The sequence below is a fragment of the Paralichthys olivaceus genome, chromosome 6 (assembly GCF_024713975.1).
Source record: "Paralichthys olivaceus isolate ysfri-2021 chromosome 6, ASM2471397v2, whole genome shotgun sequence".
Lineage (NCBI taxonomy): Eukaryota > Metazoa > Chordata > Actinopteri > Pleuronectiformes > Paralichthyidae > Paralichthys > Paralichthys olivaceus.
Window position 1 is genome coordinate 22,045,178 of NC_091098.1, and position 27,824 is coordinate 22,073,001.

A 27,824-nucleotide genomic window follows, 5' to 3' on the forward strand; every position below is an offset into this window, starting at 1 on the left:
GGCTCAGCTCCATTGCCCAGAGCGGAGCGACGACGGCCGCCGCTTATCACTAGACACACTGCTCCGAGTTGGATGAGGATCAAGAACTTTTATCTTTGCACAAAAAAAATGGGAATAGAAACCCCTCGTACTAACACATTTACTAAAAATCTACTGTCCTTAAATATGTCTCTTAAACTCTGACGGCCGAGACACATGAAGGAAGAAACAATATTTGTTAAAAAATGAAAAATCTGTTTAAACAGAGAGGATATTGAATGCTGGATGAATTTAATAAACACGTGCAGTGTTCAGACTGATTTAACAACTACAGAATCAGAAAAACGTGTTCATTGCAATGCAAAGCAGTGGTTAGCACTGTCATCTCAATTAAGAAGGTTCTGAGTTCAAACCTGATGACCGTTAACCTGGAGTTTACATGTTCTCTACGTGTCTGCGTGGTTCACTCTGGATACTCTGGCTTCCTTCCACAGTCCAAACACGTGCGTGTTAACTGGAGGCTCTAAATTTCATGTTTGTGTGAATGTAACAGTGAAATGTTGTTCGTCCATATGTGAGCCCTGTGATAGACTTGTCCTGGCGGTGCCCTGCCTATCACCCAGTGTCAGCTGGGATCGGCTCCAGCTCACCCTCAAAGGAAAAGCCATGTAGATAAGGGATGGATGCGATGCAACAGAAGTGAAAATATTACATCAGGTCATTTTAGGGACCCCCCCCCGAACAGCTATTTCTTATCTTCACCTTCTCCTTTATGATTTGTATAAAGATTTCAGTAGCATCAGTACGTGATAACTTTTAACGTGGTTCTTGCATGAAGCGTATTTTTATGGATTTCATATGACTTTTTTTTGGTGATATTTTTGTGCTTTTATTCCAGACAATGGAGAACTGAAGGGGAAGAGCTCCAACAAAGGTCTCCAGCTGGGCTCCACGTTACCTTTCATCCCCCCCCCCCCCCCATTGCCCCTTAGCTATGGGGGTGCTCTTTGCTGCACAGTCACGGTGCTGAACTACATTTATTTAATACAATGCAGAGATTTATTTCTATAAATACAAAAAGAAAAGAAGAAGAACACTTTAAAATACACATGCACACCCACGGATTATCACATCATATGTTGTCTTGATCATCGTTATAGAAACATTTAAATATGCCCATGGGCTACGTGCTTTTAATTAATTACCCAGCTCCTGTCAAACCCTAATGATAATAATCATCGCTCTCACATGTAAACACACGTCTGAGAAATGTCCTTTCCTCATTTGACGTCACGCGTGTGTCGGCTCACTGACCACAGAGTGTGACATTCATCCCCAGCGAGGGAAACCCCGGCCTGCAGAGGAGCAGTCGCCATTTGTGGTGGGATTGTGTTTATTAAGGGCTTATTAGCAGTCGGTTCGGATCCAAGAGAAAACAACCTAAGGAGAGTGAGCTGAAGTCATGCAGCTGTTTCATTACACAACAACAAGTACCCTGAACAGCAATTCATTAGCAAACAACAGCCAGACGGCCAAGTCCTTTATTTCCTCCACCAGCCCTGACAACTTGCCTCGTACGCTAGTTCACACAGCTGTCTGCCAGTGGACGATCTATACGCGTTTGCGTGTTTAAACATGTGTGTGTTTAAAGTGGAACGTAACATTATTATTAAATGCAGCACACGGTTGAGGGCTCGCAAACGTCTTGACAAAAAAGATTCAAAATGGCCTCTGTAAATGCAGAGAAAACGGGCTATGGGGAGGGGGGGTCACGTGACCGCAGCTCGGGGGCAACAGTCAGAAGCACTGGGGCGGCAAATTAAGTATTGAATATTAGGCACAGTGAAAAGGTTGTTGTATTCAATGCGTGACAACAGCAACGGCAACTCAGCGGTCACAGGCCACCAGACGACCAGAGCCCTTAAAGACACAAAGCAATCTGAGCAACGTAGAATACTGTGACCCCAGTGAAGTCACCCAGCCCCCACCGAGACCCCTACCATCTGTGACATAACGGGTGAAGCGTGGGTGGCAGGAGCGTTTGGCCTCCAGCTGAAGTAGCTGCGCAGCTTCATTTCCTCCCAAGTCCTACTAATGTGATTGCTACAACACAGTGGGATGGATGTTTTTTTTAAATGTACAAGAAGTACTAGAGGGAGTCTTGATTGGAAAATTTCAGATTTAGACTGAAAAGCAACCTTGATGTGAGAGAGTATTTCTTTCACAGCGAGGCAGATGATCTCTCTCTGAGAAGTTACATATGCATGTGTGCTCTAATTTTGTATTTCTACTTCTCACGCGGACTCTTTCATTTCATCCGAATCCCATTGAGCTATTTAAAGGCACGAGCCAAGTTGCATAAGCTGCCGAGGACATGATTTACAGGCTAATTGTTTGAAAGCATCACATGCATCTTGAATTTATGATGAACACACTGGAACATGGGGGAGAATATTGGCTCGGCTTATGTCTGAGTCACAGCTGACCTCTGACCCGTCTGGACTCGATTTCAGCTAGAAAAACGCATCCTGGAACATTAAGAGGACGAGGGACATAGTATTTCATTCGATCCATCAGACAGAGCATTACCAGAGTCAGAAAGCTGCGCTGAGATGGTGGAGCTGTTTCAATTAGAGATAATGTGCAGCTTTGTCCCTGAACTCATGCTACTCTATGGTAATTCACCCCTGCTGAAATGGACTCGGGGCCACCCACAGTCATAATAGTCTCATTTTGGCCAAGTCTTAATAGGATTACATGTGGGATAGTGATGGCTGCATTGCTTGTTATTTACCACTGAAGTACAAGATACTGTGTGGGACTAGGTTTGATCGGAACCTAAGAGTACACTCAGTTGTGGAATCAGAATAATACAATGTTATGATAGAACTGCAGCAATTATGATTCCTAGTAATATTCAACAAATGAGCTCATAACTGATAAAACTCTCAAAAATGCTCTGCGTTCTTTATCTGAATGTATCAGAATATTCAGCAGAGACACTCTTCATTCTCATTGCAGTTGTTGTCGCTGCCTCTAGTTGCATCTTTCTGTTGCTGTCTTTGAGCCAAGCTGCTCGAAGAGATCCCGTACAGCTGCGTATCCCTCATTCATCACTTCCACCCAGGGTCAGAGTATAGTCCTGCAGAAGAAAAGACTTCAGGCGGCATCATGCACAGCCGGATAAATGCTAAGTGTGTCAGAGATGGATTTCTGCAAAGGTGGCCTAACGTAGCTGAAAACACTCCCATCTTTTGTCATTTCGTGGTCCAGAGCCAGGAGACTGACAAAAGCTCTGGCAAACACAGAAACACAGAAAACACTGCAGAGTGTTGCGGCGCCAGAGCCAGATTCTGAAGCTCTTGACCAAGAGGCTTCGAGTCTCCTGCCACAATACATCAGAGGGAGTGTGCCAGGCATCTGAAAGCTGGAGCCAGTTTACTTAACAGTGATTAAAACGTTAAACTTGAGTAACGAGCCACTGACTTCAGTGTTACAGGTTCTAGAGTTCGCACTTTATAAAGTTATAATTAGATGTGTTTGTACCAAATCCATCTCAAAACAGTTTTTCGTCTCCTCTCTCATTCTTCTCTCTGCAGCTCGAGCAAAAATGGGGCATTTTGTGTGTGTCTCATTATTAATGAGCTCCTTTTGTTTTTTCAGTGATGCATATCCAGGCCAACCACAGGTAACAGAGTGTAGCCTGCTACTGCGGCACGGTAACACTTAAAGAATGTTAGAATCGGAGCCCAAACCAACAACCAACCACATCCTCAAAAATGTAATTATGTGCACAGCTTTAATCGTAACTTGGATGAATCATTCTTTTTTTTTGCTGCCTGTACACGAATAAATTAACTCGCTGACATTCAATTATTGTGCAGAGTTCCCTCAACAATCTTCTGTTTTGACACTTTCTCAAATAACAAACAAAAAACTTTGAGACAGTAGATAGGAGTGGCCCATGTTGAGGTGCACTGACAACGGAGTCAGCCCTAATCGTCTTTGTTAGTGTCTTCTACATGAATTACACCCATTTTTCATCCTGATATACAGTAATTGTATTCATCCAGTTTCTGGAAATGTTCCCGCTGTATTCTCACATGAGCTCACCCAGACATTCTGTTTGGGGTTGGCATGGCAGACGTCCATGCATGTCGGAAAACAGCTGCACTTAATGGCGGCTTTGGACAGTGCGTCTACCTTTAAAGTTGACTTCCTCTGATTTCCCTCAAAAGCAAACCACAGATTCTTTCTACCTTAGGTGAACTGATGACACCTGTATTTTCTCCCAGTCATCACCTTTGCGATAAACTTTACTCTGCACCACTAAGACAACAGCCTGACATTTACACATTCACTCGACAACCGATTTGCAAAACAGTCAGCAGGGCTGCTCATGCAACAGTCCAGGGCCAGACATTTACAGACCTGTGTGTTTAACATCAGGTCAGCGTGCTCTGAATGCAAACATAAACAATAGGAGAATCCATGAGCATCAGTCAGAGATGTCAACATGGCAATTACACTTTTACGTCAACAAAATGCAAAGTGCATCAGGAAATCCTGCTGGTGTCACTGCTGATGTGAGGGCAGCAGTCGAGATAAGGATGTCAAGAAGATGCCTCGCACATCATCTCACTGAGGACAATTAGAGAAAAGCCTCTCCCTCATATATCTCATTGTGTGCTGACCCGAAGGTTGTTCTGGAGAGGCTCATTTACAAACCTGCTGGTGTAGATAAAAGAATGCTTATTCTCACCTGCAGCTGAATGTGACTCAGCTATTATCAGCAGGGATCCTTGAGAAAGGAGGTGGGAGGCAGAGAGGTTTGAATGCTGAACGAGCAGCTGCAGGATCGTTTACAGCCAGTTGCCATACATCCTCCCTCTCCCCCCTCTGCTGAAGCTCTTTCCCTGTCCCCTGATAGGTCGATTAATCATTCTGTCACGGAGATAGTGACCCAATCTGCATGTAAGGCTGTGAGGAGAAAATGTAAAAGGGTGGAGGGCTTCTGCAGCAATGCAGATAGGCCACGGACATTCTTATTTCAAAAAGAAAATTATATGGAGAGTGGGGCTATTAAATCTCTTTTCAAGTTAGAAAATCACCAGTTTCCTTCCATCATAACTGTCTTAAAGGAATGGTATGAAATTACAGGGAATGCTTGTGTCAGATGAGAAGATCAACACTGATCTCTTTTCTGTATATTTTTTATATTAAGCTTTAACCAGCAGCTGATTAGCTTAGCTTTGAAACCTGACCTGACTATTTGCTGGGAAGTTGTGATGGGTATTTTACACTCCTTTTTTTAACATTTCAAAGACTAATCAGTTCATCGAGAAAATAATCAACATCTCAGCACAAACACTGGATGCAGGAAGCTGAAGTTAAAGCTCCTCTATAGATCGCTAGTTAACAAGATTACTATTATTTCTGTGATCTTTACATGAGCCTATATGTGAAAACTACATTTCAGGCTTGTGAAAACAGAAGTAGCAAACAGAAAATGGTAATTGTTTTAAGCTTATTTTTTTGTATGGATTAAACAAACAGAAAGATGTGTTGTTATATCTTGTGTTATATTGTTGTGTAACAATTGGACACAGTCAGGCTAGTTGCTCCCTCCTGTTTCATGCTAAGCTATGCTAACTGGCTGCAGATTGTGCCTTCATATTTACTGAACAGACCATAGACTCTGGCTCTTGGTCATAAACTCCTCCTCCTCCATGTTAGTGGAGGAGAGAATTACATTTTGCGTAAAAAGTCAGTTTAGGTTATGATGTTTGTTAAAGTGTTAATATTTTTAAATTAATTATTTGATGCTATAAAAAAGGGGTGAAACATGATTGACAGCTGAGAGTGACTTGCGATTGGTCGAGCACGTGCTGCGATGGGATCTTGATACCTCGGTTCCATCCCTAAAACTGCGCAGACTCTGGCTCGAAATGGAAAAGATGGTGGCGTTTGAATCAGGGGTAGTTTGGCTTCGTTTCTGAAAAGTGCGGCACTGGAGACATGTTGTCCATCTTCTATCAATCTGTCACAAGCGTATTTCCCAAACTATCCTTTTCAATTAACAACTCACTTTAAGTGTAACTCTGGATACAGAAAATCTCATTGTGGAATCGCAGCCATTACACAAAACAGCCCCAGTATGATGAAACACGCTGAAAATCATATCACTCATTCTCCACAGTGTTACCCTGCTGCGTGTTGTGCTCTCTATGACCATCACCACTCCTCCTCCAGGGTGATGCAAAAAGGTGAGAGGAGAAAATCCTCTGAAAATCTCACAACAAAAACATGGCACGATTTTCTCCCTCTGCAGATTTCAGAGTGAAGAAAATGCCCAATCAGCACGGCAGGATGCTGAGGGTGACAGCGTCTAACTGTTTAACACTTAAGCTCTCTGCCATCACCTGCCAACAACACGCCGTCACATGGGCTGCAGCCGTGAGTGGCTCTCACCTGCAGTGAGGAGCTGACAAGCAATCACAATAATAGTTGTTCTAATGTGTCAGAGGGAAAATCACTGACTCACCCTCAGGATCCAGTGTGAGTATACTTCTGCTGGTGGAATACTTTCTACTTTAAGCTGAGAGGAAATGTTTCAAGCTAATGAAGCAGCAGGAGGTAGGAAAACAAGAGTGATATAGGTACATAAAGACACACCCACTCTACAAGACACTTAGAATAAGCCTCTTTTCTTTTTCTTATTTGAGCAGCTCCCACATCCAGGCACCAGCCGCCCTCCTAGAGGGAGCCGAGAAGAAAAAAGAGAAATGAGATTGGTGAACTTCAAAGCTTCCTCTCATTTTTCTGGTTAAATATGAGAAACCAGGAGAGTATTTCTCAGTGTGAGATCCACTGGGAGTGGCAGCCTGAGGTACAGACTTAATGAGCCTGTCTGAATGTTTCAGAGGCTGACAAAAAAGAAGCTTCAGAGCATGCTCAGTATCAAATAAGTCTCCTGCACTCACTGGATGTTGGAGAAGTAAACATGCATGCTGCCACGGTACACACCCGGCTTATATACATCTCAGATGATCCCTCACATCCTCCACACTGTTTACTACACATCTAAAAGCTGAGTGATCACATTACCTCTCCAAATACGAGCCATCGACTGTCTCTGATAATTACAACAGCACCGAGACTGAGACTCTGGGGAAAAAAGAAACCTGGTTTATATTTCAAGATGCGACTTCAGGACACAAAGCTGCATAAAGACCGAAAAAGAAAATAAATCTCTTTGTGCATGATGTACTGACTTGTTTTAAAGTCGGGGGTTAAAATTCTCACATCCCTACGAAGCCCATCAGGAATAATACTGCTGCTATTTATAGTTAGTTTGTTCTAATGAATTGGAATTAAATCTCGTTTCATGAAAAGTCTGTTGTACAAGTGACAGGCCTGATGCAGGACTGCAGGAGTCAGCATTAGGCAGTAATAGGTACAAGCAGCCCAGGATAGGGTTTGTCCTTGGCAGTGTTACCTCAGTGCTGCCTGAGCTATATGTCCCACGAGAGGCAGCAGGGAAAAAAAGAGCATCCTGCAGCACTTTATAAACCCCCCACCCCTCTACTCTCTCTGCTCCTCAGCACAACTGTCAGCCTCCTCTCCCGTCTGCCTGTTTGGTCTCTAAAGATAAATTGCACCGTGCCTTGTGTCTGTTTTTACAATATAATACAGTAGAGCTGAAGTGCTTCAGTGTCATTCATTCGTCTCCACATGGCTGTTTCTCTGAGCTCACATGAGGTTGTGAGAGATGTTGCTGTAGCTAAAGGGGTAAGCAGAGCATCTGTCAGCTAGGCAGCCTTCTGGACACTCTCCAGGAAAGAAAGATGTACTACACCCACCAGGCAAGCTAAATGAGGCATGATCAATGAGAATAATCTAGATACAGGGCTGCAGTCCCCCTTTGCTAAAAATTCACACAACACTCCCTGATGTGAGAGCGTAATAGATTGGACACACACTGCGAGAAGGCAAGGTCCTCAGCTTGATGCTGGGGCAGATCAGGACCCGGAAGACGCTCAGTATTTCCTTTCCTGAAGCTTATGAATTAGTAAAGTTTGGAGCACGTTCACACAGAACTCACATTTACACAGCTCCTACAGTACATTCAGGCAAAACCAATAACAAGTCAGACGCAACATTTGACGACAACTGTATTCTGAAGTCCTTTAAGAGGAAGTGTTGAAGCGATGCTGAGAGCAGAGTTGAAACACACCCTTACCGGTACTTCTGTAAATCCGTAATCCTGTTGTCCACAACAGCCCAACCCATTCACCGAAGAGGCACTTTAGGGTTAAGGTTACAATGCCTGAATAACGTCCCTCAGCCGCTCTCCCATCAGCAACAGAAACTGCAGTCCTCTTCACACTGTTTCCACTGCAGCACTACTTGATCTCCCACACATACATACACACACACACACACACACACACGCACACACACACTCATTCTCTCTGTGACTACCCCCACCTCTTTTTCTCTCAATCCCCTCCTCCTCTCCCTGTCTCCACTATTTCTGTCCCTTTCACTGAAAGGATCCCCCTCCCCTCCTTTCCTTCCCCCTCTCCCATCCCCTCGCTTTCTCTTCCATCTTCCATCCTGCACTCCGGCACTCGCAGCTCGGCCCAGCTGATTTGCGATGCTGCTCACAAGGTGCCGTATGCAGCAATCTGTGTCCCAGTCAAACACACATGGGGGCAACCAAAAAGCATCCATATGCTCTAGTGTGCGACCGGCACCCATACCCTCCCTCTCGCAGTGCTGCCGCCCGGGGACTCCGCACAGCTCGGATGTGTTCCTCAGCTCACAAGGCTGCAGAGTGGATGTAAATAAGTGAAAAGAAGAAGAAAAAAAAAATGACACATTGTAGATGAGACCTTGAGATAATAGGATGAGCACAAGAAGAAGCATGTGTGCTTACTGCAGCATGGAGCCTGACTCTCTTTCTCTCCATCCATTTATCTGAATTAGGTGTTTGCATTTGCATCACTGCCACTGTCATCAAGGAAGATTTAAATACTCGGAAGAATGACGCAAATATTTGCATAGCATAAGGTGCACGTATGTGTAGAGGGCTTTACACACTGCTGCATGTGATCTTCTAAAGCTTAAAGGGATAGCTCACCCGAGGATGAAAATGAAATTGAAGTAAATGGTGATCAAACAAAAAAAAACTAAACAGAAAATGCCAACATACTGCTCCTTTGGTCTCATCCAAGTGTCTGTAAACCCCCGACATTCAAACACTTCACCCACCCTTCATAGCATAGTGATGAGTAGATAATGAGTGAATTTTCATTTTTGGGTGAACTATCCCTTTACTAAAAAGGGTATCGTAGATAATCCTTTGACTAAAATAATCAAAAACACTTAAAATATAAAAATCATACTAAATACTCCAAAATGGTCGGCAATGCCCTAAGACCCCTTTGGCTCACACTGCTGTTTTCCCCCTTACTGCATATTGCTCCGTAAATCTGCCTGTTTAATGACATTAGGTGACACACTCTTTCGTTTTACACCAACGCTGAAGCAGACAGTTTGGAGCCCTGCAGGTATCACTGCACGTCACAGAGAATTATCATCGTCCCCCTAAGTGAATCACTCTCCTTATTGGCCAGCAATGAGCACTTGAACCAGAAATCAATAAAGTCTCAATCAGTAAAGATGGGGAGTGAGAAGGGGAGATGGAGAGAGAGGGAACAGGGGGGAGAGGAAGAAAGAGAGGGGGGTGGCTTTTTGTGATTTCTAAACATACAAGTGAAGGGAGGAATTTAATTTGTTCCCCCGTCTTTGCCCAAAAAACATTTCTCAGCATAAGGTCCAGAGAGTCATGTGGATGCTGCTTTTGAATTAGAAGGGATCCCATAATCAAGGGGAGGGGCAGCAGCGCTCACATAAAGAGAAATGACACAAGCTCGGCAATTTACAACTATTCTTATCTTCACCTAGCGTTTGCAGGGCAGTTAAATGAGGTGCGGAGGCAGGGTGTTATTCAGTATTTTCTCTTAATGGAACAAATCACTGTGTTAGTCCATCTCACAAAACACAGTGTTTTCATAGTTTGAGGCTGTGGACCTCCTCTCTGACAGTCTCTCTGTGAAGATAGTCACACATTGAGTCCATTGTCCATTTTGTTTGTAAGACTCCTGGACTTGGCGAGAAACAGACTCTGGAGCTCTGCTCTGTACGGGTTAGCCTTTAGCCGAGTGTCCGTCTCGCTTCCCCCAACTGCCGGTGTTGTTTGGGATGGTCATGGTGGTGGTCTCTGTGGTACGTAGGATCTCCAGGGGATTAAAGATGTTGAAACTGAACCCCATGCCAGCGGAAATGTAAACATATAGGCTTTTTCCGGCCTGACTAACGTAAATCATTGGGGTCTGACTTTGCAGGGAATCCGATCTGATCAGACATTGAGAGTAGTTCATAGAAAAAGCCAACGCTCTCCCTGATTGTATAATTTGTTGTTGTAGGTCATAGGCAACAATAATAAAATGAAAGTGTTTCATAACCAGTTAAAAACTCCTTGTGGGGGATTTAAAACGGCAAAGTAATGTAATAAAAACTGTGAGTTGTAGTTTATAAGACGTATTATTCAGTAGGAGGAAATTTTGTTGGACTCGGTGCAGGCTAAGTTTTTGCAGCTGCAGGACAGTGTGTGTGGTGCTGTAAAATATATATCTGAATAAAGTGCAGTATCCATGTTCGCTCCAAAGAAGAACATGGTACAGAAAGTGCACCGGTGCTCAGTGAGAAAACCTCACTGATGCGTGACACAGAGGAACAAGCTCGGCAAAGGCTTTGGTTTTTATCAGGATAAATTCATTGTTGGTTTCGGTCTTTTCACAGGATTCGTTGACATTAAGAAAAAATACAGAGCTTCACCTTTAACATCATCAAAGCTGCTCCCTGCAGCTGCCTCCATATTGTTTTGTGTAGGGTGAAAATAAAATGGCAGCCCTCCACTGCAGTTTAAGCCACATACACCACATGTTTTTCAATTCCCTCTTCATCGACGTGTTATGACATTTAGGCCTCGCTATTGAATCTATGGGAGATAGTCCACCCTGTGTTCCCGTGTGCACCCTGTTCCACATTGTAAGAGATATCTTACAGCCCAGTGCCCTGAAACCCAGGCAGGAACTGATTCACTGCCTGGATGGGAACAGGATATTGATCCAACCAAGATTCATAGCATGCTGGGTAAACTCATGTTGAGCAACACTGGCGCCCGTCCCAGGAGAGGTGAGCCGCGGCGTGAATGCTCTGGATGTGGCTCTGCACTGCTGACTGTTGCTGCCACGGCACACACACAAACACACTCTTCATCAAGTAATCATCAGCGTAAAGTAAGAAGTAAGGAAAGAATAAACTCCATCAGACCTCACTTTGAACTAAACAGGCCAAGTCTCTGGAGAGATTCAGAGCATCTTAGAATACATATTTAATAAGGCGGGTGTGTCGTGGAGACTAACTGCGTGGAGCTTACAGCCACGTATTAAAACCGTTCAGTCAATGACTACAGGAAGCCATTAGAATGCATTCCCTTTTCTGCAAAAATCACATGCGCCGCCATGTGTTTCTCCGTGCAATGATTAAAGTGACACAGCAGCCTTTAACAGCGACGACTTCTGAAACAGTAGTGATGTTCAACAGAACCTCAGCAGTAAAAGAGGATAAATAGGAACACAGAAAGGATGACGAAGAAAAAAATACACTGCAGCACAGAAAACATACACACAAACAGAATAAAGATACAGGATATGTGCACAAACATAAAACAGCTTCAGTGCCGTGGGATTAGATCTGGGTCTATATCTGCCCAAGAACGTGCTGCTGCAGATGTGAGGGTGTGCAGCAGTGCAAGACTTTGTGTCTGTTGTCTCATTTTTATGTCGGAGTGTGAGGAAAACCTCTCTGCTGCGACCGTGTTTCCATCATTTGACTCCGAACGGCTGCATTCTGCTTCAAATTGTGTTGCTGCAACTGAAGATTGAAAAGATACGGCCAGTGAAAATTCCAATTTAGACTCACTGGCAGATTTTGAGCCTAAATTCAATAAAAAGTTTGCATCACAAGAAGCAAATGTAAAATAAATCATTTTAGTTTAAAAGGAAGGCCAATTTTAAGCAAATTTAATGATTTGAGAATTTATGTGATTGGCGATTAATCCCATCAGTTATCTTTTAAGCACGAATGTCCAACATATGAAAATAAAGTTCTAAAAAATAAAATCCCACTGTACTTTGGACAGTGGATAAGCGATGTTAGCAGTCAGGTAGTGAACATAGACGTGAAGAGATCAGGACCGAGCTGGAAGGAGAGTGAATATTGGGTCGGGTGGACAAAAATACATATACATAATAGTTGGCTGACATTTTTCCCATATGAAGTAATAATAACAATAGTAAGCCAGTTTACAGCAAGTTTCTCAAACCTAAAAATCTGTTAATGATTTAAAATGGTCCAATTAGAACATCCTTGGGCCTGAATGTACCTTTATTCTGCTGCTTTTTTCTATATAAGCGTATAGTAGATATGAATCACTCTACATTTAGTAAAAGCTTCAACCTCCGACAGTGCTGCATATTCAAAAGCCTAATTGTGCACCACTCGTCCCTGGGGTATGAATTTTCATTCAGTATGAATCGAGCTGATCAATGTTAATAACAGTGAGGCTGACACAGGGCAGTGAGGGCTGAATAATGGCAGATGGCCGTTTGAACAGAGCCGGTACAAAAAGCAGCAGCCAGTAACCGTCCTTCCAGGCGTGGCTGTTGTCCGCTGGGGTTTATTAGCTTTCTGTACCCCCCCCCCCCCCCCCCCCCCCGAGGTACTGAAGCTTCCATCACTCATGGAAATGACTCTGATTAATCAGCTGAGTGCTGGAGTGTGCAGGGGTGGGCAGGAGACTGGTGCACAAAGAGCCAATCGTACAGTAAATCATGCTTGCTTACAGTGGGCTGCACCTTCATCTTCACCACGCCTTCACTACACACTGCAGTGGGCTACCTCCTCCCTGGCACATGCAAAGCTTTTCTAAGAACAGATGGGGGGAGCGGGGAAAACCCAGCACACTATGTTTCATGCTGACATCTAGTGGAGTCCAAAACATGTGATTACATAAATGCCCAGATCTATTTACTTCTACTGTACTGCTGCACGGATTTCATTTTATCACGTGTTCTGCAATAAATAACGAATCAAATCTTTAAGAATTAACATATCAGCTTCTCCTTTCAGGTCAATTGAGTGCTTCCGCCTGCAGCTCATCAGAAAGATTATGGGACGGTCTGAGAAAGCATCCAGCCATGGACAGTCTGCCATCTGTGCCGTGCCTTCAGTGGACAGTGAGGGAACAGAGGCGAGCTGGATTCCTGAAACGACGAGGAATGGGTGATATTTCTGAGAGGGAAGCAGCAGAGAACGGAGGCATGTAACATTGTGCAGTGATCTGTCTCCTTCTAAAAAGGAAGGTCGCTGCGATGACGCTGGACCGCTCTGAGTGAAGATTCTCCCCCCTTCCCCCCCCCCTCTCTCTCTCTGTATCGCAGCCTTTAAGTTCACAGTTTCAGCTCAGAGCCTCAAAAACATACTTACAGCCAAACTCTCGAAGCTTGAAAAGTGGCTGGAGGCAATCACAGTGAGATGTTGTCAGTCTGGAATCCTGAAGGAGAGAAAGAGACATAATGTGAACTCAGAGAGGCCTTTTCACTCGTTCACTCGTCTGCATCTCGTCTCTTGGAGATGTGTATCATCATCACTGTTTCAATTAAAAACCAAGATAGAAAATTGATCAATTTAAAACTGATTTCATACTTTTACTGAAGCTCACTCCGTTTAGATTATGTTAACAGGGTTTGAAAGTTATTAAACTGGTGTGCGCGTTTCATTTCAAGATAATCCACGGCTTTAAATCAAACTCCACCAACATCTAGTGTGATTAGCATTCCTGAATTTAAACTATTAAACACGGATAAAAACAAAAGGAAACTTTGGACGAAACAAATCTGTGTTACAGTGAAAATCATTTTGAGCCACAGGGAGGAATATTGATAGCTGTCTCCCTCACATAAACAAGCTGATATATGCCTGAAGCCAACTGCTTTGATCCGCAAAGCTGCAGGATGAATGAATTATCGCTGGCGGCTATCCAGTGCACAGGATGGCCTCACCAGTTATTGAATTAATCATTGTCACTACCTCAGTGGCACCCTCATGAGTGTCGCTTGGGAAAATAGGTGTGAATCAACATTCAATACCTGAGACACATTTTTTTAAACCGCCGCGTAAAAAAACAGAGTCAAGTGAGCTTTGAGTTCTGAAGACGAGTTTATGAGCCTTTTACAAATACTTGAGTTTATTGAGGTGGTTTGTTGACAAAAATGAGAGAGAAGTTTTCATCAATGGAAAAAAATAAATAAATAACAGCAACTCAGAATTTCAGAACAACTAAATCACCACAATAAAGAACTATTCAGAACTACGGGGCGGCTGAGCAATTGCTCAGACGTGTACAAGTAAGAAAGTCGGCAAAATCTCCTGATGCGGATGAACAACACAGCAGAGATATATATTCATTTCGGGCATCGACCCCTGATGCACTTACACTGGGTTTTCTTTTTTGTTACTTCTGGGCAGAGCTAGGATCAATTCCCTGTGCTTCTAATCTTTGTGTCAAGATAAGGTAAGTGGATTTATATTTAGAGTCTTCTCATCCAACACTCAACAAGAAAGCAAATACGTGTGTTTCCCTAAATGTCAACAGGTTCTTTAAGCTACAGCCGTCAGATCTCAGTCACTTCTTAAGTTGGCACATTTCCAGGAACAATCTGCTGATGAGTGAATTAAAGAACTTCAACGATCAGTCAAATTCAATCCATGTTCTCCGTTGGACCTTTGAGAATATTCTATTTGTGGCCTAATTTCTTTCTCCTATTTTGGCAAAACAATCAATTTCATGACTCACTGGACTTAATTGCTTTATTGTAATTGTATCATGAGCGACATCCACAGGGAGAGATAACCAACTTCAATTTCTGCACTTCAGTGAAGGAAAACAATTCTCACAATTTAAAGCTGCCATCACCAGAACAGACTTTCTTCTGTTTTATACATGGATTTCTTTTTCTCTGAACATAGTCAAAGAGTTGATTTTCCATTTCTATAGCTTTTTAAAACAGTAACACCCCAGGATCCATCCAGCCCGCTGGCACCATAACATTTATGCTAAAACACACATCGTTAAAGCACTTTCCGAAATCGTCTATGTTTCTATCATTTCTAGACAACAAGATGGCAGAGGAAAAATCTCAGCACCACACCACAGAATAATTTCACGGTTCACAGAAGAGAATAGACTGAGGAATTCTGTAGGTTCCTGCACAGTGAAATACCTGCAGTCCTCATAGAGACACTATGAAACTGTCAAAGTGAGTTGTTTGCAGCGAGCTGAGGGGTCGCAGTGACGGGGAGGAGAAAAGCTTCAGCACTGCTTCACGATGCAGCACTCCAACAATGTACGTGGCATTTTCTTTGTTTCAGAGAGAAAAGGTCAAACGACAAGGACTGAAAACATACACACTCAATCACCCTGATGCGTGACCTCAAACCTTAACGTGAAAGGTCGTGTCTGCTCACATAATAACATAATCTCAAAGCAGAAATAAATGTTATTCCATGAGGACAGATACAAGGTCAAATTCCCCCCCCCCAAAAAAATCTTCAAAGATCACAAATTGGCTTACTGACAGTGGCGACGGGCCCTGATTTGCAGATTCTCAGATACAATCACGTTGAAGGGAATCGCCTCTTGGTGAACATAATTGGATCTTTCTTTCACACCTATTTATGTCCTCAAGGGACCAAACAGTGCAAAGGAAAAATGAAAGAGGATTTAATGAAGACTCTGTTCTTTGATTTCCATGACAAGTCGGCATCGGTGAACCGGTGGAGTCGAATCAAAATGAACACTGATAAGCTGGAATCACCTGAGGTCAGGTTGAGGGTGTTACTGCAGGTGAAAGAATTCTTCTCACATTACGAATATTTTCACAGTAAACGCAGGATTAAACAAGAAGTTCACTCAGAGGAGCACATTCTGCTGCCACGGCAAACCGTCCTCTTAGGAAACAACACGGACTTTCATTAAATCCTGTTTTTTTATTTGGATCGGCAACAAAAATCACACACTTACATCTGATTTTTTTCTTTGAGATCCATGAATTATTGTCAGAAAAATTCAGCCCCCTGATCCAGATCTGCACAAACATGTATTGGGATATTTCCTAACCCAAACCTCATCCTTTCACCAATTGTTATGGTTATACGTCCAGCAGCTTTTACATAATCCTGCTAACGAACTTACATAAACATAACTTCCTCTGCGTATTGGGGTAATAAGGTTTTAGTTACACTACAACATTCCTATAAAAACACCAACACGTAATCAGCTCCACAGGCCTGAACCCTAAATGTGTTGGAGGCAGTGGCAGAGCAACAACCAGCCAATCAAATCATGTTTGAGCAAATATGCCAAGAGAGCGGAATGGGTGCAGGTCCTGCCTCAACATCAAAATGGAGGAGAGGTTGATTATTGAGGTAAACTGTTTTATTCATGGCATTCTACAGCTAGCACAGCACATTAGCATGTCTCACCATGTCTCACCATGTCTCACAATACCCTTGCTACTGAATCGGCCATGACAGACAATGCTCTGGTGACCTTACTTTACTTTTGTGTGTGTCCTAGAGCAAGAAAATCCTGGCAGCACTATGTGTCACACACGTCCAGCATTGATGTAACATGTACACGTGAAGGCTCAGTTATTGTTGGGCCTGTTTCAAGCATCAGCTACATTACTTAATCCATCGAACAGGTTTTCCAGCATTTTAAGTGAAAAGAATAATTCTGAGGCTCTTTTTCATCTCTCTGTTTTTATTGACTCTTTCCTTGATGGAGTTTGTCTCATTGATCCAACGAGAGACTTGAAGTGAAGCTTTCCTCTAATGTTCCGAACTGTTTCAGAAGAAAATCACACTGCTGTCCGAGAGAAAGATTATTCTCTGATTTATGTTGCTTCTTACTCCCCAAACGATCTCTGTTTGATGAAGAGCACCGTGTGGTACACACAAAAGTCACACAGCACCAAACTAGTCGTTTCGTTCTTTAACAAGATTACTGCGCAGCCTCTCAGACAGCAGTTGAATTGGCGAACCCCAGAGGATTCCATGTTTTCTCTTTCTCTCTTCCCCTCTCTCGTTCTCTGTCTGTGTCTGTCTCCAAGACACGTGGCTCTACACGACTGTTGCTCCCACTCAGACAGGGGGGAGGGTGGAGGATTTGTGTGGGGCAGAAGGAGCCTACAGGAGACTTTTGGGAGCTCTCAGCTGCCCTATGGTCTCCGGAGTGTGGCGTATGAACACTGGAAGATGTGCATGTGTGAGCGAGGAGCTTTCCACGCAGGAGGAATCTGGCCCAAATTTAATCTCTCTATTGTGAGGATGGAGGGTTAGAGGAAAAAAAAGGGCCGTGCCTGCTGAAATCCCACTGGCAGTGCTGCAATGCAGGGGTTTAACATGGAGCCAGAAGGCAGCGAACACGCTAAAGAACTGTCCCTCTGACGACACACGTTCTACACACACACACACGCACTGATGACCTCATGCACGATGCACAAAAGCCTGATTGATCTGAGATGGCTGCTTAAAGACAGGAAAGGTTTGACAGGCAGGAGAGAGACTGACTGCTCGTGAATAAATATAATTTATATGAGCAAACAGACAAAGCAGGTTTTATGTTGCTTCTCTTTCCCCAACAAGCTGGGTCATAACACAGCAAAGAAGATTTAGAGATTTATAAAGAGGCTCCTCTCAAAGCTCTGCCATGTGTCATATCTCTGCGCTCAGGTGGGTTCATGTTGCACTGTAAGGGACAGTCAAGCCATATCAAGCCTTATACAGCAACGACAACACGTCACACCATTTGTCTAAGCAAAAATGGAGGTGCAGAACGCCGTGGGCTTCACTATCATTCCACACAGTTTCTCAGAGTGTGAGAGGAGAAGAGCATGATGGGTAGTTGCTAACATGACAGATTGCTGACTGCGGGAGTCTTTTACAGTCAGCAGAAACAGGCAACTGATGACACTTTGGCCCTGCTCCGATAGTCAGTACAGAGAGAGAGGCACAGTCGTCGTTGCCCATCAAACAGCGTCAAACTCATAATTCTATGACTTCTAAGCTGATATTCTACCATTATATTATTACCTTAGCCTGAAATGTGCTGGAGGGGTTGTGCATGACTCAAGGAAGAATACATTACATGATGCAGTTAATCAGGATAAATGGGTGGATCGAGGAGTGTTTGTGTCGTGACAGGTCGTTAGCAGTCGTGCTCTCCGTGTGCCCATCTAGGTGTGATTAGCTTTCCATCATTTCACTTCACTCGGGAATACTTGAGTTTTCAGAGTTAGCTACTCAACATTAAAAACCTTGGTCCTAGTACCAAGCTTGAAAGCAAGTTTCACACTGATCCACTCATTATTTTCTTGTCCGGAGGCCACATTGTTTGAATAGAAAATGCACTCTCATACGAACACCCATGGGCGTATTGGTCTTAAAATGAGGTGCATTGTTGATGCATTGAATGTGCTTTTGACTAACAAAAAACTCAGTGACACAGATTTTTACAGATTATTTTAAGGGAGGATTGTACGACTTCATAGTTCAGGTGAACACCATAAATACACACAGATGATCTGAAGCAAAGCAAAATCATTTCCTCTGCAAAGAATCATTTCCTCTCACCACCACTCTAATAATGGAAGTCCACCAGGGTTCAATGTCCTGCTTGGCAGCAGTTAAGACGTATTGCCCCATCAGCCTCATGACACAGCATAAACACCAGCAAGAAAGATTTGGTTTTTGCACAATGTTTTTTTTCAGTCTTAACAGCTTTTGGAAAACGATGATCTTTGCTCACTTATTTGAGGCAAATGCCATTTTTCACAAAGCTACCGTCCATAAATCCCGTTGCAGAGTGGCCCCTCTCTCCGGCTACCTGCTTCACTGGGAGAAGAGACCTGTGTTTATGTGCAGAAATAAGGCAATTCATCATCGAGTCGCGCAGAAATGGTCAACGGCGGAGACGAAACAGCGCACCATTCCAGATTAATTGCTTCCCTCCTCGCCTGCCCAGTGAGTGAAATATAACACTACAAACCACAGCAGACAGAAAGAGAGATTAAATATCATTAAGGAAATAATAAAATGGATCAATTTACTTTATTCTTTTGAGCATTTACATTGGTTACAATTCAAAGATATGTTGACGCATGTAACTGTACGATGCAGGTGATTAGTTGGCCATTATGGATGAGTACAATCTGTGCAGGGACAAATGTAAAAGTGGAAAGAGACACAAAAGTCTCCTCAGACCTCAGTGTCTCTGAATTACATTCTTCCTGAGAGGAGTGTGGTGCAGGAAAAACAACAAATTCCCCAGGGGACCAACAAACTCTTATAGATGTCAATAGGTTTTAGTAATGTGCTCTGAAAGCAGGTTTTTCTTTCGGACAGGGCCTCTCAGCATAATAAACCATATTACCCACCAAGGTCTGTCTGTGGCTGGAGGAATAATCAGTGGCACATTTCTGTTCAAACCCAAAACAACAATCCATCTGCGTGTTACACATCCGGATATATTTTATGATTCTTACTTCCGAGAAGGTCGAGATTAAAAGTGCATGTTCCTCTTTCTGCTCCCTGAGGTGCTGCAGGACAAAACAATCGACAAACCACAACTGTAACTCCATCTCAACGACAAGACCAAATCATTAGTCAGTGCAGTTTAAGGCGGTGCCATGATCTCGTGGCACCACGTTAAACTGATCATGTTGTAATCATGTTGTTGCCACTATTCAGCTGCTGCTTATAGCACAAAACAGATGCTATTTTGTAATGATGATATCTTTTATACAGTAATAACATTTAAACCATCTAATAAACTGAGAAAACAGTAAAGTCAATGAAAAACAGACCATCTGTCGTGTGGGACAAGGAACTACTCCTCATGCATACAGCTGAGCGATAACGTGCTGAACTTAATTACAAATATTAGATCTTTAATGGTGATTAATGCAGGTTGTTGCCAACCGACACGATGATCTCTCATTTAAAGCCTTAAAAGGCGCCTCCCTTTAATCTACAGCTCCTCCGTGGGTGAGAAATGCTGCTGCTTCAACAGCTGATAACATTCTCGCCCTCCACTGACGATTTATTAGTCAGAGTAGTGTTACTTCACAAAATGAATGCCATTACCTTTCGCCTCATCTCTGGTGTATTTATGAAGTCACCGTCTCCAGCTGAGGAAGATTTGACCTAAGAACATTGCGATATTTAACTGAGATCATCTGTAAAGCAGACGGAGAGTTTTCTTTCAATTAAGCACTCATTAAAAACTAAATTAGGTACTGACCTTTGAAACATAGCAGCACAGGGAAGAGGAGAGAGAGGTAGACATGTACTTGAACACGCCCATCTCTGATTAAAATGAGAACTCTCAATGGTGTGTTTCTCCTATATTTTATTCTGCTTAAAAAAACGTCCATACAAACTTAATTATAGCAGCATCAGATTCTTCTCATAGATATAATTTGTCCCCAGCTGTTTGCTGCAGAAGTGTTTACACAATTTTCCTCTTTTGAAATGTGCTGCACAGATGTCTCTTGGTTATCAAATCAAAAGTGATGCTTTCATCTGAAAGATGAGCTTCTGTTAAATGATTCCAAACAAATGTATGGCAGCTCATACTCATGTATTTATTTCTATGAATGAATGTGTGCATTTAGTATTTCTGAAGAAACGTGTGACTTTCATAAACACCACCAGAGAGATGGAGGACGTGCATTAGGGAGGTTCCTGCAGCCCAGACAGCACTATATTATCACTTGTCCTCACATTGCCTCGTAATCTGAGAGCGGCATCACGCAATCAATGGCAGAAGGTAAAGAGAAGACAAGACCAATCGATGCCTGTTAGAAACACTGTGTTAATTGTTAACTTATCAGTTTGGGGAAACTAGCAGCTGTGAACTTAAAGGACTCTTGGTTGACCACAGATAACATTTGAGGTTTTTTTAAGATAACCAAAGATTTCATAACATTTTTGTGAAATCCCAACATTTTTCTCACTTTGTTGTGTATGGACCCGATATTTATTTCATCTTCAAGCTGAAAGTGATTATTTTGAAGCCCCAGAATTCTTTAAAACACCGATTACTTGATTATTTAAAACCAGGTGCAGCTTTCAGTGCAACTCGAGCGGTTAACAGAATAAGATAATTAAAAAGATAATTTTCTCAGGGTCGGCTGAATCAATATCCACGTAAATGTATATATGGACAGTTGACCTCGTAACCAGCCCCACTGAATGCTGTTTACTACATATACAGCATGAGAGCCTGCTGAGCTCAGGTTTCATAGACGCACAGGGAAGCTTGTTATCAGGTGAACATTTTAATTACAGCACTGCCAGATGTATCACCTGGTGTGAGAGAATAAAACACAATGGCAACTCTGAATAAAAACGTTTTGTTCCCAAGGCAACAAGAAACAAGAGGAAAGGACTACAGCCTTGCTCGTGGCTCCCTGAGGCTGTATTTACTGTAGCTAAATACTCACATCAGCATGCTAACTTATTTACAATGACAATGCTAACATGAATATGATATTTAGTGAGCATAATGTGTAACGTGTCCAACATTATTCTATTATAGTCACTGGATCGCTAAATTGACGCCAAAAAGCCAATGTCAACGTGCTGGTGGCACCACAGGAAAAATCATCTGGGGACTATGAATGTCTGTAATGTAGATTTAAGACCTTTCAGTCTGGAACAATCTGGCTACTTTAACCAGAATATGTAGAGATATAATCTTGTGCATATTGTGGCAAAATACACCTGACAGAGCTAAGAGCTGATTTTTGATTTCAGGAAAGAGGAGATCGCCCACTCACTTACTATTCCCTATTTCATATATAGTGATTACAATATAAAAGACTATATTGGAAGACAGAATCCTTAGTGGAAAGATCCGGACAGGGAGGCTCTGCAGTATGAGTTTAAAACATAGAAAAGAACTCACCTGTACCATCATCAGTGAGGTGAGGAGCCTGCACCAAGCCCAAAGTAAACCAGCTAGGAAATACCCAGTGCTGCAGTGGAACCGTCTCACATGACAGTGAGAGTCAGCTGCTGGCTAGAAAACACAAACAGTGTCTGGACTTGGCTGGAAAACGTTACTGCAGTTTGCCTTTGTTCTTGGAAAGAACGCTTGATGAATTCTCCAAAAGAGCCAAACTCTTTACCCTGGGTCTTTTGTATCAGCCCATGAAATTGCACAGCTAACAAGGGAAGCAAAACAATTTGGAAAGGTGGGCTATTGAGTGTCACTTCTAAAACTGCAGCCACTGCAGCGCCCAATCATGTAGTTGCTTCGTAAGAACCAGGAACAAAACAACAGTTCCAACACATCTGATGTCTTTACTACGACAGATAACTGAGGTATGACCATGTCAACGGTTGTATAAACTTTTAAGTGATTTACAATGTCACTCCAAAAGTTAAATCCCTCCTTTGTCTGTCCTTTTTATTGCAGCTAAACAATCATAGGTTTATAGGGAGCAGTCTGACTGCTACATTGCATTAAATCAGGTTTTTACCATAAAAATAACAATAATCTCTACCTCTGACTGCACCCGACAGATGTGCGATAAGGCCCCAACAATTAAAAACCAGAAACCCTTGAAGAAACGCATAACAGTCGCCAAATCTTTCCACTCAATTGACAATATGTGAAATCCTACACAGCCAAGTGACAGTATTCTATCAATTATTCAGGAGGAGAGAGGCTCACAAAAAGTACTGCACCCCCGGCTATGCAGCAGTAAATCACTGTATAGCACACCATCTGGTGCTTGTCAGCAGCGTCAGTTGCGGCGTGCAGGGGAGTGCAGAAACACATTGATCCTTGAATCTGGGTTGATTTCCATTGTGGATCAGGGAGTACAAAGTGCAGGTTCAATGTGTTTCGGTCTATATGAACCCGTGTCACATTTTTATGAACCGTAAGCGAGAGACAAATATCACAAGGTGCAGAAATATCACACCAGCTCACACTAGCTGTGTGATATTTCTGTATCCATCTTGTGAGTTTCACCTGGGCTAAAGGATGTGAAAAGAGTCTAAAAAAAATCTCTCATTAAAAATTGAACACCCATATGAGGGGGGATGTTGGAAAGGGGTTCTCACTCCCGTCTTTGGCTCCTTCACCCTGGTCGGGTTTTCAAAGCTGAACTTCCACCGGAGACAAAATGTCCCGTTGTCTGACTTCAATAATGCAACGTCTTCGTATTTTAGGGCTAAGGGCGGGCATGTCTGACAACTGAGTAGTCGCTGATAAAGCCATGGATTCTGTTTGCAGACCAACAATGTAACTGACAATTTCTGGACAAATAAACAACAGAAATCCCCACGATATCTGATTGAAACATCTGGAAACCATTTTCTAAAAACAGAAAAGAATATAATGTGTGAGAAACTGAATAATTCAAATCAAACTCGGCTTCTTTTAGTTCATGTTTGTGTGGTAGGTTTGATTAACTGTCTTTATAGTTCGGTTTCTTGCAAAGAGCTACTGATCCAATAGAAAATCAAGAAACATATAATCACCACAGTTTTCAGGAAAACTGCATTTTGTCCCCGACTGCAGATATTTGACAGGAACCAAGTCACTGTGAATTCTCATTATGCTGTTAATTATCAGTTATTCTGTGCGTCACACTCAATATTGTGGTTTGTCATTCACTCAGTCAAAGAATGACCAGTCTAATTATTTGTGTTCACATTTCCCAGTGTCACTGTGTGAGTGCTCCATTTCTCCTCACAGTCTCCCTGCAGTTACCTGAAGCAAAACCACTCTCATATGTATCATATATCTTATGAATACAAATGTATATGATTAAACAAAGATGTGACAGGAGCACACAACAGTGTCCTATTGTTTTTACCTATTTCACTTGCATTTTCCTTCTATATAAAAAATGAACTGATGATTCTTTATTATTCAGTCGCTCAGACCAAATAAGAAAAATTGTCAATTTTATTTTATTTATTTCCTTTTAACCTCACAGTGATTTTCTCTCTGTTTTTCATCCTGTGTCTAAAACCAAAGGGGAAACAAAAAACAAACAAATTGCCAAGCCTGCATTTTTCATTTTATAAATGCTACAGAAATCATGGGCTAAGTTTTGCACCTACTGATTGTCCGAAAAAAAACAACACAAAGAGTGGCAGCTTAACTGGCAGCACAAGCTGTTTTAAATGTGCACCAACACATAACGCTCAGTTTATTTAACCTCTATTGAAGCTTAACTTTTCCAATTTGGATTAATTTCTTCTGAATCTGAAAATGGTGAGGCTGCAAAAATGAAGCAAACGTTTGTAAAGAGATTCTTAAACTTTTCAGCCGCATGCCGGCGACTAGATAAGGAGGAAATTTCAATTTCAATGTATGTATGAATCACTCTATAATGGCCCTGTACACGTCCATTCTGCTGTCACACTGAGAGCAACACAATCAGCAATAAGTCCCGAGTCATTTCTCACTGAGCTGATGCGCTGAGGAAACCCAGCCTAAGTGGGGTCAGAAGACGAGCTTCTCAGCTGGGATGGAGCCCGGCTGAGAAAAGACCCTTTCTGGTTCTGCTAATTTACATTCAAGAATTTTTATTTTAGATCTAACAACATACGTCAGCTCATAATTCAAGGGTTGTGTCAGTACGCTCAAATACATTTCAGGGGTCTCTCAATCAAAACAATAACAAAAGACCAATTGATGACGTTGTGAAGCAGTGAGGGATCATGGGAGTTGTTGTCTTCACCACCACTACTGATGAAAATCTACCTGACGGGACTCAGGTGCAAATTACGTCGATGTTGATATTGATGAGGTCATGTTTGAAAGCGTCATTAAACGGCCGTGAATATTTATGATTGGCTAGAAGTTTTTTCTTTGTCTCACGCCTCAGAAGGTTCAGCAGAGACAGGCAGAGTCAGTGGATATGATGCAATTAAAAGGCGACCATACTTATAATTTGACACACAATGCATTGGGTGTAGATCCGACTACACTTAACTGACCAGTAGAAGTCGCTGGTGCCATGACGAGTTAATGCTTCCCGCCCACCTCCAGAGTCAGTTGTGTTTGCTGGAACACACGGTCAAACCGGAGCTGATCTATGCAGTAGAAGTGGGTGACTGCTTTGACCCTGCGCCACCAGTCTACTTCTCGAGGCGGGACATCGAACTGAATTATTGCCCACTGTGTCAAGGACAGTTTTGTGAGAAAGTAAATGAGAGAGGAAAGAAAAAGCTAAACATCAAATTGGCTTTCACAGCTCTTTGATGCACTTCAATGAGGGGGCACAAACCAGCCATGTCCTAGATAAACGGTGCCCAGCACTGCATTGAAAGACTCTCTACAGCAGTCGGGTTTACATAACAGCAGAGAATACATAGGGATGCACACTCACAGGGTTCCATAAGGAAAAATACAGGCTAGAGTGCTGCCAGTCTGTCAGTTTGAAAGCCACAGAGGCTCTTCTCTGCAAAGGATCTGCAGATGACTCACAGAAACACATTGAGAATCTTTTTGTGCTATAGGCGGATAGGTTGGTGTAGCTTACTTTGGTGCATTGAGTTATTTGGTGAAGGAAATGATGAAGCATGTAGTCTCTGGATGGCATTGTTTATTAGTTTCTGTCTCCATGACTTTTAAACAGGATATGCAAACTTTTTAATGTTTCATTAAACTTCATCATGAGTAAATCAGCGATAGTTTGTAGGTTTGGATAAGAGCACGACCACAACTGGATTTTAGGGGCGATGGCGAATACAGGTTTTAGGGATTAAAAAATCCTCATATATCCCCTGATATTCTTCTATATACTGTAAATATATTTAATATCCAGCAATGTATTTGAAAAGTTAGTTAGCACCTTACCCTGTAGATACTGTTAGATGAAGACCACCGCTCTGCTGCGATGGGTTGGACAAACAATTTGATGACACTATTTCTACCAGTGGTGAACAAAAAGGCCAACTGATATTTCATTCTAATTTGGACATAAAAGCGTATTTATTCAACGAAGTGCTGGTTTCCTGTCATGAACACTGTCATGTTTGGACAATTGGCTTGTGTGTCCAGCGTTGGCTGTTGAGAATTCAAGTGTGACGGACACATATGATGAATGTGAGGCTTAAAATCCTGAAGACCAGTGACAGCAGATAATAAGAGCGAACACTGCGCTGGCCTTTCAGAGATAGACAAAGATCCCTGAGTGACACAAAGGTTTGTGTGTTTCCTGTTTGGCCAATGGAATTTCATTAATCACTGTGACAGCGATGTCTAAAAATGAGAGACGAAGTAATGCAGAGAGCAAAATGTAAAGAATTCCTGTTGCTGACTCACTAAAGTAACATCGAGAGAAAAATGAGACTCTCTGACCGTCACGATTCACTAATGCTTCCAATTAGTGCACAGTCCCCTCCAGCAGAGAGCAGGATACAAGGCCAATGCAGTGGCTTCTTGATACCTCTACTTTTGTTTACCTATTTCTCCTCCTGAGCTCTCAGATATTATTCAACCACTCTCATGCAAGCTTTTGGCGATTAACACAGCCATGCTAACACTCACAGAGCATCCTTATTTGACCAGCACAAAGTTGTTCAGACAGTATCCGATGTGGATCTCTGCATCATGAGGCTTTGAGTGATCATTGAGGAAAACTCTCCAGATGCGAATGAAGATTGCAAAAATAATAATTTGCAAACTGCTCTTCAGATAGCACTGCTGTGAGGGGGTTTATAGAGCTAGACAAAAGGAAGCAAGTCATTATTTTGATCAATACAGTACAATAAATATCGTGTCCTTTCTCCAAAGTCCAACTATTTCAGAAATCAATTCTGCAACTCTCCATCCTGCTCTTGGAGTTGCCAACCAACGTCAAGTCAATACTCTCTTTTGGGAGAGATCGAATCTACGAGATTTCTCCAACTTGGCTGGCACACACCGTGAAAACACAATTATCCCTCACTCTTTTTAACACCCAAAGAAGTTGGATTAGTTTACGATGGTTTCTCTTTGTTACTGATACGACTTTGCGATGCAAAACAGGTTTGATGGAACCCTTTATTCTGGGACTGGCAGCAGCACAATGACCTGAGCAGAGAACGAGTGAAGTGGATGGCTCAACACTCTGCGGACCCTCTGCTTTACAAAGCACCGTAAGTAACCTGCCACTCACAGGACGTACCTTGGAGTATAGACTCGTACAAAAGTAACCCCACTCAAACTTCACTTATGCCTCACTGGTGTATTTATCTGGAGAGACCCTGCACTGTATTTTCTTTGTTTTGTCGTGTTTTTTAGGTGCAACCTTTGGACAGCAGGTGGGTAACATCCACAGACTGTAAATAAGATGGACGACGTGTCTCTATTTCCTCCCACAGAAGCCAAAATACCCAGGAAATGGGTGCTTCCATCTTGCAACCAATCACGAGTCATTCTGAGCTGTGGCACTGGGATGACACCACACGAGCAGCACGGAGACATTTTATGTTCAATTCTGTTGGTTTTTTAACATTTGATGAAACGGTCCCCAGTTTCTTCAATTATATTGGATTTGGCTGCAACGCTGTTTACCCCTGAAAGTGTTTCTTGGACTCAAACACTTCACCCCCCCCCCCCCCCTCCACCCAGAGAG

General features: G+C 42.6%; 1 protein-coding gene across 7 annotated transcripts in view; it reads right to left on the reverse strand.

Moving 5' to 3' along the window:
• LOC109635220 (synaptotagmin-2-like) overlaps window positions 1-27,824 on the reverse strand; it is a 54,786-nt gene that overhangs the window by 17,740 nt on the left and 9,222 nt on the right. For 4 of the 7 annotated variants that reach the window (XM_020096251.2, XM_020096252.2, XM_020096256.2 and 1 more), the window contains exon 3: window positions 13,600-13,666. The exons of 2 other annotated variants lie outside the window; for them this stretch is intronic. The gene's annotated coding sequence lies outside the window, so the exon portion shown is untranslated. Of the gene's footprint in view, window positions 1-8,221; window positions 8,417-13,599; window positions 13,667-27,824 lie in introns of those variants that run through there. One more of the 7 variants, XM_020096254.2, reaches the window with a different exon arrangement.